A 15,462-nucleotide genomic window follows, 5' to 3' on the forward strand; every position below is an offset into this window, starting at 1 on the left:
GATGCAGAAATCCTGACGATGTAGGTTGCGCAGGAAGGTTTTAGGATGCATCTGTGTCAGAGAACTCTGTATTATCAGTAGGGCCCTAGATATTAGAAAAGTCATTATGCATGTTCCATTTTGCGTGGAGTTGTTTCTGGAGGACTTTGGAAAGGCTTTGGCGTCACTTCGGGAGCGGTGCCGGGAGGGGGCGGCAGCGGCCCGGCCCTGCGGGGCTCCGGTAATCGGTGTGAGCCCTCTGGAGAGCCGGGATCGGGGCTCCCAGGAGCAGATGTGAGCCCCTCTGGAGAGCCAGGATCGGGGCGGTGGGATCGAGTGTGAGCCCCTCTGGAGAGCGGAGATCGGAGCGGTGGGGGATGCATGCGGATGCTGGGTGCCATCGGTGTTTGGGTGTCACATCAGCTCTCGCAGCCAGATGTGTTCTGTCTGTTCCACATCCTGAAGCGCAGGTGTGTCCCTGTCCTGACTTAACCCCAGCCGGCAGCTCAGCCGCTCGCTTGTTCCGCCGCAGTGGGATGGGGGAGAGACTGGGAGGGTAAAAGGTGGAAGACCCTGGGTTAAGAGTTAGCTCTGTGTTAAGATAGGGCAGTTTGATAAGCAAGGCAAAAGCTTCACGCAGAAGCAAAGGGAAACACGGAATCCATTCACCCCTTCCCATGAGCAGGCAGATGTTCAGCCATCTCCAGGAAAGCTGGACTGCACCATGCTCAGGAAGACAAATGCCACCACTTTGAACATGCTCCCCTTCCTTCTTGTCCATACGTTAGATGTAAAAGATGACACCGTATCGTACAGGGGGGATGGTTTTGAGCTAAAAGAAGAGTGATTTAGATTAGATGTTAGGAAGAAATTCTTCACTGTGAGGGTGGTGAGGCACTGACACAGGTTGCCCAGAAAAGTTGTGGATGCTCTATCCCTGGGAATGCTCAAGGCCAGGTTGGATGATACTTCAAGAATAACCTGGTCTAGTGGAAGATGTCTCTGCCTATGGCAGGGCTGTTGGAACTAGATGACCCTCAAGGTCCCTTCCAACCCAAACCCTTCTATGATTCTGTGGATGGCAACTGAAATAGCCTGGGCCTGTGGTGTTTTCTTCATGTATACTTGAACTAGTTAGACTGCTGTCAGTCTAGTTTCATAAGTGGTGAATGAAGTTTTAAAAGAAACTTTTCCAAACTTTTAAACTTCAAGCTCTTAGAATATCACTTTACCAGCTGATTAAATGGAGAGTGCAGGGAAACTATCATAATGTTATTTATACATGATTTACTTATAGATGCACTTATACAACTTGAGGACCTGAAATAATAGGCTTTGTTTGGAACGCTAAGTAATAGTTCACATAGTTCAATGTAAGGTTAATTAAAAATGCTGATGTACATTTCATTACCTCATAAGTGGCAAGTGGCTGGCTGTGGGATCAGTTCTATGAAGAATTCTAGGCAAATTATCCTTTAAATTAATGCGTTGACAGTGGAAAATGGATGTGATTTGCTGTCTTGACCAGTAGATCATAGTTTCTTTAGACTGAAGTGGTACATTGAGCACTGTGCTAACATAACGTGTTTTATGCCTCTGAGTAGATTGTAGGTTCTGAATGCGCCAGTCCCTTATCCATGTCCATGTGCTCAAAGCAATGACCAGAGCTTCAAATGACTGGTTACCTAGGATAGAAGGCTGCCTGCTATGATGACTTACATGAAGTTGATGCTGAGTAGTTACTCTAGGCACTAACTCAGGTTGCTGGATGGCCTCCTGCTTGGTCTTTCTGCTGGGGAAAGCAGCAAGCTGGGTAGGAAAAATTGAATCAAAAGTATTTTTCTTTCCTACTTGGTTGAAGTAAGTGTAAAGCTGTAGGTTTAATTCTCTATATTTTGTTAACTTAATATTATTCCACTGGAGTAATACCTGGCTAGAATGCAAAATCTGTAGGTTGCATTTGAGTAAATTTTTCAGCAGTAACTGTTCCTTATTTCCAAGTCTGTGTGAATGGTGCTAATCACGTAGGTACGTCTTGTCAGCATTTGTATGAAGTGTTTTGGGGCACCTCATTTGGAACGTTTCTTTGCTGTTATCAAAGCTGAGATTTGAAGCTTTTCTGCGGAGTCATCTGAAAAGGACTGAGTGCAGAGAATGCAGAAAGCAAACGTAGTTGCTTTATTCAGGTTTGGTACCTTAAACATGGCTGTACGTCCTGTCAGTAATGGATGTCAAGCTGTACTGTAATAAAACAAATGTTAGCATTATTTTTCTTTCATTGTATTTATGACTGATTAGCTGTTTGAACTGTATCAACTATAGTCAACTTTTGGTAATAACCCTTTTCCCCTTTTCACCTTGCAGTATTTCATCCTCAGGGCAGCCGTCCTTACATGGGAGACATTTTTACACGTACCTCACTGAAATCCTATCAGAATAGTGAATGCAATTCCAACTTAAGCCACAAAATGAAGAAATAAGAGCAGATGGCCCCTTCAGAAAAATAGATTAAAGATAATAGATGCTTCTGGCCAGCTACATAGTTAATCTCATGCTTCTTGTCAAGAGGTACTGCCAGTAGATAGTTATTATGCAAGGGTAAAGTAATAACTGTATGAATTTAGTGGTAAAAGCTTTTCCTCATTCCCAGCTCTTTCTGATAATTTAACATTATGTTCATAATTTTAAGGTAGTTATAGCAAATTTAAATAGTAACTTGTTAAGTTAGTTTTATGTTGCTTTAGAAAGGGATACTACAAAAAGAGCAATCCTGGGAATGTAGTTCCATTTATAGTCAACAAAGACTGTAAATGCATTTCTGGCATTTTCTGGCTCTGACACACTGAAGATTGTGTGTCTTTAAACCCACATGTCAAATTTGGTAGAGGTATCTGTAACGCATCCCTGCATTTCTCTGGATGGCGTGAGGAATAGCTTATCTTCCCTGTGGTTAAACGTTCTTTTCAGTTTTATTAGTAGACAGTCAAGTATTTTTCAGTTCAGTTAAGCACTTTTATTTCTTTGGTGTATGCAAAATAGCACATACCAGCCTTTTAGGTGGTTATTCTGTATATTACTGGATATGTCATTCCTGCACTTACTCTAAAATCAATGAATTGATAAGGGGAAGTGAGATATAAAATTTAGTAACATGAACCATTCTTTAGTGGGACTTCATTGGTCCACAAGTATCCACTGTGAGTGTTTGGGTTTTTTGTTCTTACCAAAGGCACCTTTTGCATTGTTCCTCTCTAGTAGCAAGGAGTAGTAGAACAATCTACCCCATTAAGTGGTTACTATTGCTCAGCTGTCCGTCATCCTTGGGGCACCCAGACTCTGAATTTCTTAAGAAGCTGTATTTTTTAAAATGCATCCCCTTTGTCCTCTGCCACTTGTAGAAGTTAACTTCATTCTATAGTTTTGGAAAATGGAGCTTCAAAATTTTCTTTTCCATATAGAAGCAATTTGAGCATCACTGAACCAAGAAGTAATGGCATCTCAGGTACTTGGTGTTGGCACTTTTCTTATTGTTTCTTGGCAGACAGAAGTGATGAAGGAGCAGAAACTTGGATATATGGGGTTATGAAGGCAGGTGGGGGACAGGCAGGGAAGGTGTCTGCTTAGTAGCAGCTTCTGCAGCTTCCCAGTGCTACTGTTACAGTTTTAGTTTAGGTTTTGCTGTCTCACCATAAATGTAGGTGAATTTCCCTGGCTGTGAGTTGTTCCACTGCACTTCAAGGTGTCAGTTGCCTTGTGCATGTGACATTTTGTAGTAGTTGATTTTCTGTGTATAATATGTAGAAATATGCTAAAATATACTATTTAAACTATTTAATATAGGAATTACATCCCTAAGGAAGTTCATAATACACACCCTTGCTCATCACAGGGAAAAAGATGTATTTGGTGAAAGTTGGGATTTTGAAATTAGCTGGATTAAAACTAAACCAATAACATGTCTAAAGGTAATCAATCATAATATTGCTATGTGACATAATGTGATTGCAGTAAAACTCGGGCATCACATTTTCCACTTCTATATTAGTGCTTGATTTTAAACTGTCTTCAAAACTGTAAGACAAATGAATTGTCAATATCTTGACTGCTGAGTAGTTGCACAGAACATGCAAGTACCCTGCTCCTTACAGGTATACCATAACCATGTTTGTTGGAAAGAAACTTGACCTTGGGCTTTTAAAAATGCCTTTTACCAAAGAAAGATACTTTTTCTTAATAAACAAATTTACTGACCTGAAATATAACTTACTCAGAAGGAACTGCTTAGTTTTATTTAGGGTAAACATGATGATGCTTTCTTTAGAGAAAGACTTCAGGTAAGAACTGTTTCCTGTGGCAAGTAAAACCATAAAATAAACTGTATTGTATTTCAAGTGTATAACGTGTTTCAGCCAAAGCTTACTGGCATAAGTTGGTAGTTTCTTCAGATACTTATGCAGGTATAAAACTGTCTATTAAATTTTTTTCTTAGAAGTTGAGTAATGTTCTATTAGGTGAGTGCTAGGAATACTGGTTTAAGAAAAAGCTTTCTTTGACAGATGCCATGACAGTTGGAAGATTGCTTTCCTCAGTGAAGGTGCTACATGGACAAGCACATGCTCCTACAGAGACCAGGCTTATTGCAGTGGATGTGGCTGCTTTCCTGCAGAAACTGTTGAAAGATGTTTGTTACTTCTCTTTTGATTTTCAACTGGAATGAGTCCACAAGCTGGACTTTCAAGGTTTATCATGCTTTTATAGGGCAGTGTGATCTTTTTTAAAAATTCCATTCAACTAACTTTGAGAATAAGTTTGATAGAATAATAATTGGAAAAAGTAAAATGTGGTAGCAATATGCTGAATTCTCTGTAATATGTATCTTCATGCTGGACAGTATGTTTGGATTCACCTGCTATTGAGCATGGAAAGGATAGTAATTAATGTTATTCCTCTACTAGTTAAAAACTAACTTGGATGCTAAGTTTTTAACATCCAATTTATGTTAAGGCTAATACATAAAATCTCCACACAGATTTCTTTAAGCTGTGTTTTCCCATAGGACAGTAGATGTATGAGCTGCCTTTGTATGTTTGTCCTGCCAAGCTGTGTTACTGCAGCCAAGGACTGTAACGGGTGACAAATAATGAAAGTACTGCCTGCAATAATTTTGACAAAGGTAGTGTTTTGCCTCTTTTATTTGCTGGCAGTGGGAGTAATGACCTTCTGAAGGAATCATAAAATGGTTTGGGTTGGAAGACTCTTAAAGGTCATCGAGTTCTAAGCCCCCTGCCATGGGCAGGAACAAAACCCACCCTACCCAGCTTGCTCAGAGCCCATCCAACCTGGCTTTGAGGTTAGTATGTTAATGTAATCCAGGATGGTGTGTTGGAATTAGTCCTCTTTCTTTTATGTGTGCCAACTAACCTCCATAGGTTTGTTTCATACACCTGTGGATCAGAATACACAAATGCTTTAGGATATTTGGATTGTTACCTTTTCTATAAATATTCTGTCAAAGCATTTTTCAAATTCATGATTTTTTTGTTTGTTTTGCGGATTAATATACAACCCATCTACAGTATGTCCCATGACATCCATCTGTGGTTGAGTTCTTTCTATACAAGCTTATCTTTGCACAGCTTACTTGCATATCAATAGTTTGTGCTTTAGTAAATAAGGTTGCAGATGCTGTGTCTCAGGAATCTGAGGAATTTACATTGGAAGACCAGGAAACTTGTGTTCAAATCAGCAAGCTGAGAAAATTATGAACTGTAGGTTGAATCAGCAGATATACATAAAGGTTACTCCAGCATATACTGTTTTCAGTGGTTAATCTTTCCCAGGCTCCAAAGCAATGACTGCATTCACTTTTAGTTCACTTGGCCAGTGCAGTGTCACAGGATATAAAGATGTTTTTATCAATTCTGTAGTAAGATTGAGGTTATGCTTGTTGGTAATGGTTAGTGTTGGATCATTGGGTATGAGTTTTCTGTGTCCTAACAGTGTCTGCTTAGTCTGAGCTTCACTGAATTCAGTATAAGAATTTAGAAACTTTATAGATACTTGTGATAGCCTCATCGCTGTTCATTTTCCTAACTCTGTGTGAAATATGAACGGTGACAAGTGTTTATTGGACAGAAAATGCACTTTAGACAATGTGATGTTCTGGGAAGCAGTGATAAGAGGTGTGTAACTTTGGAAGAATGTGTGCATTTTCAACCATACAGAGTAGATTGATGGTGGAACTCTGGATAGGGTAAACAATGGACTGCTGTACCCTGGGTCTGTCCATATATTTCTCTTGACAGTTTGAGCATATATAATCCTATCATGCATGAATAACATTAATTTCTAGCATACTTTCAGATAAGAAATCATGGCTTTCTGGGCTACAGTATTTCATGAGAAATCTTGGAGGGGGGGCAGAATTTTTATTAGAACTAGTATTTTTTAAAAGTACCAATGATGGAACAAATCTTTCCATCAAAAAATCGTTTCAAAACTCTCCAGTAAAACAGCAGAAGTCAAACAAGCAGCTTGCTTAAATGTGCTGAGTAGAGAAAAAGGATCACTACTTTGAGTGCTGGCAGTGCTGTTCTGGTGCAGCCCAGGTGCTGGTGGCCTTTGCAAGAGCACCTTCCTGGCTGGTGTTCAGCTTGTTTGAACTTCAGGTCCTCTTCTGCCAAGCTGCCTTCTGGCTGTTGGGTTTCCAAGCTGTTCTCATGCACGGGGTTGTTCTTCCACAGGCACAAGAGTTTGCACTTCCCTTTGAACTTCATGAGACTGCTGTCAACCCATTCCTCCAGCCTTTCAAGGTACTTCTGTCATCACAGTACTGTTTTAATCAGTCCCATTTTTCTATCTGTAAACTTCATGAAACTGCATTCTGTGCCAGCAGATGTTAAACAGCATTGACCCACTAGTGTCCAGTCCTCATTTGGGCTGGTTGTGATGCCTCCAGCACAACCCTTTGAGCCAGGCAGGTTGGTTTTTGGTACATGTCTCTAGCCTGTACCCCATCAGTTCACATGAGGATGAGCCTGTACCCCATCAGTTCACATGAGGATGAGCCTGTACCCCATCAGTTCACATGAGGATGAGCCTGTACCCCATCAGTTCACATGAGGATGAGCCTGTACCCCATCAGTTCACATGAGGATGAGCCTGTACCCCATCAGTTCACATGAGGATGGTGTAGGAGATGGTATCAAAAGCCCTATTACAGATGGGATGGAGAAATTGGCTGCTTTTGTCTCATCTGTGGAGTGCTCAGGATGTGGATTGCTCTGTTGGGTTAGGAGTGACTTTGACTTCCCTGTCGTGAATTTGTGCAAACTACTCACACTCACCTCGTCCATCTATGCTTCAAAATGGTTTTCCAGGGTTGTTTATGTATCACCTTCTAAGGGATCCAAGGTGAGTTTTACCATTCTGTTGTACCCAAGACTCTCCTCCCTGCTTTTGAAAATGGGACTGATACTTGCTTTGCTTCAGTCATCAACGGTGTTCCCTGATGGCCATAACCTTATGAAAACAGTGGCCTGTTGATGACATCAGCCAGCTCCTCAGCATTTGTGGATGTTTCCCAAAAATTCTGGTTTAGTGATGATTTCAAGTAAACTGTGACTTAGAGAAGGTGTAAATTGTGTTTTATTGGGATTTATCAGTGGGATATGACGTGTTACTGAACTGAGGATTGCCAGAGTGTGAGGCTGTACCTTGGCCCTCTGTCAGTTGGGATGGAGGGGGCTGGCAAGACTCTAGTTGCTCAAAATGATTTTTAGGGAAGTAGAGGAAAATAACACTATGTCTTGCTGATGGCTGCATAAATCTTGCAGAATGCTGGGTAAACATCCGTACACTTATTTGTGTAGCTATCAATTATACAAAATGTAGTGATGGAAAATCCCTGGTGAGGATGTGTTTTGGTAGCATAGCTGTCTTGCAGTATTAAATGTGGTTTGTTTCAGTCTGTTATCAGATTTTTAGACTACACTGTCTTTGCCAGTGCCCTAGAGCTTAAAGTGTGGTCTTTAATAGTGCTCAAGTCTGTCTGTTTTAAGGTTCAATAACTAGATGTGCTATAGCTACTGTTTCAACTTGGCAGTAGTTTAAAATGTGATATTTGCATATAAAGAACTGTGGGTTGTACCCATTTTTCAAATGAGATCTGACTTAGGCTTTTTCTTGTGAAAGTTGTCAAAGGAGTCACAGAAAGTTTGAGCAGTGCTATGCTCATAATAAGGAAAAAAGATTATAGACCCTTCTTGATGACTCACCAAAATGACAAGTTAAATCTCTGTAAGGGCTACCTGGCTGTGTTCATACATATAAATGAAAGAGATGGAACAGTTGCTTTTAAGGGCTCTTGATGCAAAATATTAACTTCACTTTGCCTAAGCCCTATGCACCAAGTATGTGTTCTGTATGTTGGATCCCCTTCTGAAATAAGTCATGGCTTGACATTTAAAATCTGCATCCACAGTAGCTTTGTATCTTTACTGCCTATTGTTGTGTTTGCACATGCTGCTTTTTTGAGGGAACCAGTTTAAGCTTGTACTTAAAACTTGATTAGAAATGTCTTCTAAATAGAAGGATCACTTAATGCTAACCCCATTTTGTTGCTACCATACCTTCTATACAGTTCAGAGGGCTTTCCAGAGCCTTTTGTTTGGGGTTTTGTGAGCTACTACACAGAATAACTTGTAATCATTGCAATTGGAAAAGATCTCAAAGGTTAATCCAGCACCACCATGTCCATCACTAAACTATGTCCCCAAGTGCCGCATCCACATGCCTTTTGAACACTTCTGGGAATGGTGTTTCCATCATTTCACTGAGCAGTGTTACTGTTACAATGCCTGGCCACGCCTTCAGTCAAGAAATTTTTCCTTATATGCAGTCTAAACCTTTCCTGGTGCAACTTGAGGCCATTTCCTCTTGTAGTATCCCTTGTTACCTGGGAGAAGAGACTGACCCCGACCAGGCTACAACTTCCATTTTTGTGCTGTCATGTGGAAGCATGAAAATGTCCTTGCAGAAAGGGAATGGTTCTCCTACAGGCTCTTGTGCAGTAGATATGGTAGGTAAAACCAAGATAGGGTCCTTTTTCTGGCACTTCCTACCTACAGGAATGATCATAAGGTGCCAAAGGTTCTAAGAAACCTCTGAAGGTCCAGTGTCCTGCTCCAAGCAGGACAAAAGCCAATATTCTTGCCAATATTTAGGCAGTAAGATTAGGTGTTTCTGAGGCAGGGAGGAACATGGTAGTCAAGTTCCTGTTCTTGACTTGTTCTGGATGTGGATGTAGGACATTGGGTACTGTGTTTCCACCTGTATGTTTGAGATTTTTTTTTTATTTTTAAGTTACGGAACAAATGAGTAGACTTTTTGTAGGTAGTGGATTTCTGACCTTGCTAATTTAAGAACATTCATGTTTAAAGACAACTGTAGGTAGTAGGCAAATCATGCAGGTGATTTTAGAATTTTGTTATAAGTTATCTTTAGAATGAGAAATAATCTTCAGTGGAGTAGGGTGGGTATATGAGACTGATGCCTACGTCTGCATCTTGTTTTCTTCCTGAGCAAGACTGATTAAACATCTATTAATATCTTATATTTGATTTTGCCAGTTCCTACTGTGGTACTTTCTACCTTATTGCTAATATTAATCAGTCTAAATATATTTCAGTGGAGTCATTTTTGATGTGAAGGTAATAGGTGTTCAATTAGTTTTGAATTGCTGAAATAAAGAGGCCCATTCAAAATATTTGTCATATTGGTGACTGAAATATATTTTCAGATCAGTGCAGACAGGAGTACTTAGACTGTAAAATAGAACCTAAAATGCCTGTGAATGCAATTTAAATAAAGATTGGTTTGAGTCCTTCAACAGGGTTATTATTATTAACTTGAGGATTCTGAATGCTGTAGACATCATTCTAGCATGAACCGCTTATTTTATTGTAAATTCAAATTGGATTCATTGTCAGTTGCTTTTACAAAATTAAGGTGGCATATAAAAGACAATTATTCTGAATTCAACTATTGTAATAATGTGCATTAGTTGAAACAAATTCCTATGTTTTTTATGCACAGTTCATGTTCGTAATGTATTAGTTTCTATGCCAGTTCAGAATTAGGACCTATTACAGAGGCAAAATTTGTGATTTTTAAAAGGACTTTTTTTTAAGCATCAAAATGTTGGCAGAGGAGGGTTCATAAAGGAATGGGTGTGGGTGCAATAATAGAGCAGCAGCATTAAAAATTAAAAATTTCATTGCATTTTTTATGTCCTTTAGACTCATTCAGGATGGGTTTATATGTTGTCATTTCACATATATTTAGCTTCCTTATTTTAAAATTTTTGAGGCTATTTTTGTTTGCTTGATTACTTTAGTTCTCTAATTTGCCTTTTTTTATGAAGATACACTAATTAGTATTTACTTTGGAAATGTCTTGGGGTGGAAAAAGGGATATTTTTCTAAGCATTTACTTACATCAGGAAATGTTTGGTTTGTGCTCTTAATTGTGTGTTTTTTCTGGAGGATTAGGATGCTGCATACAGTCGAAATTGGGGAATTCTGCATCTTCTGTGAATATCTACGCAGAGAAACTGCTTTGAAGCAAACTAGACCATGCTAGACGTGGTTTAAGATGCTCAAAAGCAGGAGGCTAAGCTTGTCTCTGCTGTTTAGTGCAAAAATTGGGAGGGTGGTCCAGCTTCATGATGATCTAGGGAGAGTGAATAGCAGGTCTCTTAGAGGCTGTTGTAAGGAAATCTGTGGGGTTTTTTTCAACCAGCCTTTTGAAATGTATTAAAGCCTTAGTGTGGTGATTCTAGTTCAAGTTCATGCTGTGTATGTTTTCAGCTTCAAAGACAAGAAATATTTGTTGGAGAGGTGTTTGTTTGAGGACTTTTAATCATCCCCTAGTGGGACAGGGAGTAAAGGAGTCCAGTGTGAGAGATGTATAATCAGAAGCACAGTCAAGACCATTTTACTGTGACAATAATGAGATTAAGCTCTCATCAGTATTGTCAAAATTAGAACTATAGTTGGGTTCACCATCCTGTGTTAATGAACTTGGGATTTACGAGAAGTCTTGGAAGGACTTTGGGCATTAAGTCAGCATCCAGCACAGCAGACTTCCTATGACTTGGATTCATTGTGGAAATTCAGACTTTGATTTTTATTTTTAAATGTGCCTTCTGAAATAAAGTATGGGGTTTGCCACAGTGGAAATTTTCAAATAAACAGTATAAAATGCTGGCGAATTTATGCCATGGTATAAAAGTAGTGCTTTTATTGCAAAGTCTGTTTCAGAAGTGCTTACTGGTACTCTGAACTGGAAAGATTGTAGGAAATTTGCGGAAACTGGACTGGAATTGTCAGTTTTTCCTCCTTGAAGAAAAAACTGATTTTTGTTATGAAATTCTGCTCCCTCCTTATCTCTGGGAACTTGTCTCTTACCAAAGCTTGTGTGTTCCTTAAAGGGATTCTTCATAAAATGTGAATTAGTAAATAAATCAGTCTGGTTTTTGTAGTAACATCATTTTGATTTTTATTTCTAATGCGAAACCTTAAGGAGTCATGCTGTCAGAAGAGATGGCCATCTCGCTCAGTGTTGTATCTCCAGCAATGGTCAACAGTAGTGACTTTTCAAGAACTAGAACGACAGGGAAAGTATAGAAAGATACTTCCACAGCCTTCAGTTTGACTTAAGAGCTTTGTGAATTGAGGGTGGTGTGGTTTTTCTTAGTCAATTGTTAAGTCTTGATTTTAATGAGAAAGTCATGCTTCAATAGTTGTATAACACGCTTGGTTGACTCATCTAAATTTTGGTTCTTTTTCATAGATACAAGCTAATAAAATGGCCCAAATAAATCAATATAAATTGCTGCTATTGTATAATGTTAGTAATTCTCAAACCCACTTTATTTAGGAGTGTTTTTTTAAAGGATAATGTGATTCTTAAAATATTCCCACTGTCAAAAGGAATGTGGAAACTACTCCTAGTGCAATTGCACTGCAGTTCCGTCAGTGTCCTGTTCTCTGAAGCCATGATCACTTGGATGTCTTAGAATGAACCCTGGATTTTTCACTTCTTCTTCCATCTGAAGTAGGAAAAAATTAGTATGAAATTATTTGGATTTAATGGAGTGTTTGATAAGGCTTCTGAATCTAAGGAAAAATAGTAGACATTTTCTTAAGGATTTGCAGGCAAACTTACCTGCTTTCTGTTTCTCCTGATCTTGTGTTAAGGAAATACTGTTTTAAGGACAAATTCAGTATATATTTCTATTTACTTTGACATTTGATCATATATTTATTATATTGATTTACTACAGACAAACAGGGCATCACTTTGCTCTTTATTAAACAGAAGTATTTATATTGGCTTAGCAGAGGGAGCTGGAATCCTGGCTTGTAGTTCTGCCCCAGGAAGATTAATTCTAACTGAAGATTAATGTGAAACAATTCTACTTTGTCATTATCTGATGTATCTAGCAATGTTATTTGTTGAATTAAATGAGGAATAATCATTGCTTAGATCTCTCTGCTATGATTAAATGTAAAGAAAAAAATCCATGCAGTTATTACTGCATCCAGTTAAATTCCTGTTGCATTAGCTGCATCCTTGGTCTGAGAATATGGGATTTTAATCTCTAGCATTATGGGAAGCTTTAATCACATGTTTATTTACTGTTTGTGATCTAGGAAATGTCATTGCTTCATATAGCTAAGCAGTACAGAATGTAATCTAAGGATTAAGAAAAGGCAAATCTTCCTATCCATTTGACCTTGAAAATCTGATTGGATTTCCTGTGTGATCTGTCATGATTTTTTCCTAATTATCTAAAGCTTGATGTATGTGAATGATATTCCATGAGCTGTGCAGATATGAGTAAAATTCTAATGGTTAACTGTATTTCATATTCATCTAAGATTTGAGTGCAAATAAATAAGAATTTGTATAGCTATGGCAATGGGATGTGACTGTTGTTAGAAGAGTCATTTGACTTTAAAATCAATGGGGAAAATTGTGATCCATTTTGCTGAGAGTTGATTTGCAGCCTCTTGTGTTTCAGTAGCTTCTATCAGCAAATGAAAAGTTGTTTAAACAGTGCAAGTAAAAGAATAAAGGAGTATTTCTTCTTAAAATGGTCAATAAAAAGTGTGTAGATATTTGAGGTAGGATTTTTGGAGTAATTAATGGATTTTTTGACTAACGAATGGATTTCTTTTCATATTTATTTCAGCTACTTCAAGCTCAGTGTTTACCAGGGCAAGAAGGGAATGATCTTTTATGACCTTAATTTTTTATTAACTAAATCAAAAAAGTTGACAAATTATGAGTGTATTTAGCATTATTCACATTGTTACAATCAAGTCCTTCAAATGCTGAATTCAAATAACTTACATAAGCTGAAATATTTTAGAAATACAAATAGAAGTGTGTTGTTCTCTTAAGGAATTTATGTACCTGGTTTGGCTGAAGAATGTTACTGAGATGGAACTCTGTACTTAACTCTTGAAATACATTTTAACCTTAATTCCATCTGAGATGTCTTACTGTTCCTGAAACGACTCACTTCTAGATGTAACACTGGCAATTTCTAAGAAGGTCCTTGTGATTTTCATTTTTGGGTGGGAAGGGGGGTTGCAGTGTATGCTGTGCTGTGCATTTGGGGACAGCATCATAGGACTCACCAAGAGAAAACAAATTTTTAGCTTTACCAGTTCATAAAAACAAGGTGGGCTTTAATATTAAAGGTACTTTTATTTTGTAAGTTTAGACTCTTCAGGAAAGTCCTTCACTGTAACAGTTGTTATAACGACTGACAACTTGTAAAGGTCTTGTATCAGCCTAGTATCAGCTGAGCTACCAGGAGGTTTCTATGCACTGATCTGTCACAAGAAAATACACCACAGTGCATTAATTGAATTTTTAATATTAAATTGAGTTGAATTGTACTTTTCTGCTGTTGAACAAATTCTGGTCCTAATATCAAAAGTCAATACTAAATGAAGTCATCAAAATTTCTGTAACTTCATTTGCTTCAGTCGTAACAAATGGATGAAGCTTTATTACAGTTTTAATATTCCATATCTCCTGGTGTAAAACATTGGTAAAGGAACAGCATACTTTGGTCAGATTTGAGTGTTTATACTAATAGTGTATACCAACAGCAGCCTTAAAAATTACTGTTGTTTTTACTTGTAAAACATAACCTTTTAGGTATCTGGTCTTGTTTTTCCAAGAGAAATCAAAGAGCTTTATCACTACTACCCTTGTTATATCAGGGAAGAGGGATGTTAGATGTAGTTTATTAATATTTGAAGGCTGTGATAGTACTATGGTTTTATGTCTCAATGTGATACTTGGAAACTTTGACTTCTAAATAAAACCAGTCACTGCTTTCTGAGTGGGAACATCACACCCTATAAAATTTTAGTCTTAATTTCACCTGGAAATGAGTTCCAGATTAAACAGATGTAACTTTACATCTGCTTAGTTGCCTATAATTCTCTAGGATATAAAGTGGCATCTCCAAAGGACATGTGAATTCCATTTTTGACTGATTTTGGCTGTTAAAATGTTCTTCATTTATTGTTGTTAGCCTGTGGAGGAAGGGTGTTGGAGGTTTTTTTTACTGAACATGCTGAAACAAAGGACATTCTGGAGCAAGGTTGCTTTGACAGGGCTCCTCCAGAATGTTTACATTGCTGGAATCCATATGAATCAAAAATTTCCTAGGGACTTGACAAGAAGATTTGAAAGTATAGCTGGGGAAGGCTTTTCTTTCAAAAAGCCTTCAGATAGTCTGAGGCTAGTTTGGTTCCTTAGTTCTTAAATCACTGAGCACTAACTTGGATAAGTTGTATTTATTTCCTGTTCTGTGTTAGTGAGGTGGAAACTTGCATGGAAGACTGGACTTTGTTATTGGGAAAAATGTTGGTATCTTCATTTCTGTAGTAGTAAACGGGAAAGGACTGGTTTTCATTAAATAAAACTAATGATGCATGGATTTCTTCCATAGTAAGAAATGTGTTGGTTTATTCCGTTTTTCCCTGGATGTAATTTCAAATTAGATTGTATTTTAAAATGTACTAAAGGATGCTTTCTCCTGCATTTTTAATCAGTTTCTTTGCATTCAAGTTTTTATTACTGTCTCCCCTTGGCATAAGATCACATTTTCACTAAAGAAACTTCAAGGTCTTGATAAATGTCCTTAAATTCTGCTGGTCAAGTAGAGTAGAAGAGTGCTTCTTGTGAAAAATTAACAAGATACATGAAGATGAATGTGGAGGACAAATGCTAGATTCCAATAGAAGAAATTTTATGGCACTTTTGAGATTGATTGGATTTTGGAATGTGTTAACATGTTTAACTCTGCAACCCCAACGTGCTGGACCCAATTCAGCAAATACCTCAAGCAGTGCTTTACTTTCAGTCTCCTTGTGTGCTGCTCGTGATTCCTCA

The 15,462-nt window shown here is 38.2% G+C and overlaps 1 protein-coding gene across 2 annotated transcripts in view; it reads left to right on the forward strand.

The window, feature by feature from the left end:
• KHDRBS3 (KH RNA binding domain containing, signal transduction associated 3) overlaps positions 1-15,462 on the forward strand; it is a 99,421-nt gene that overhangs the window by 10,959 nt on the left and 73,000 nt on the right. The window lies entirely within an intron of this gene.

Source organism: Manacus candei, unplaced genomic scaffold (assembly GCF_025592945.1).
Source record: "Manacus candei isolate 608988 ecotype Guabito, Panama unplaced genomic scaffold, ASM2559294v1 h1tg000013l, whole genome shotgun sequence".
NCBI classification, from domain to species: domain Eukaryota; kingdom Metazoa; phylum Chordata; class Aves; order Passeriformes; family Pipridae; genus Manacus; species Manacus candei.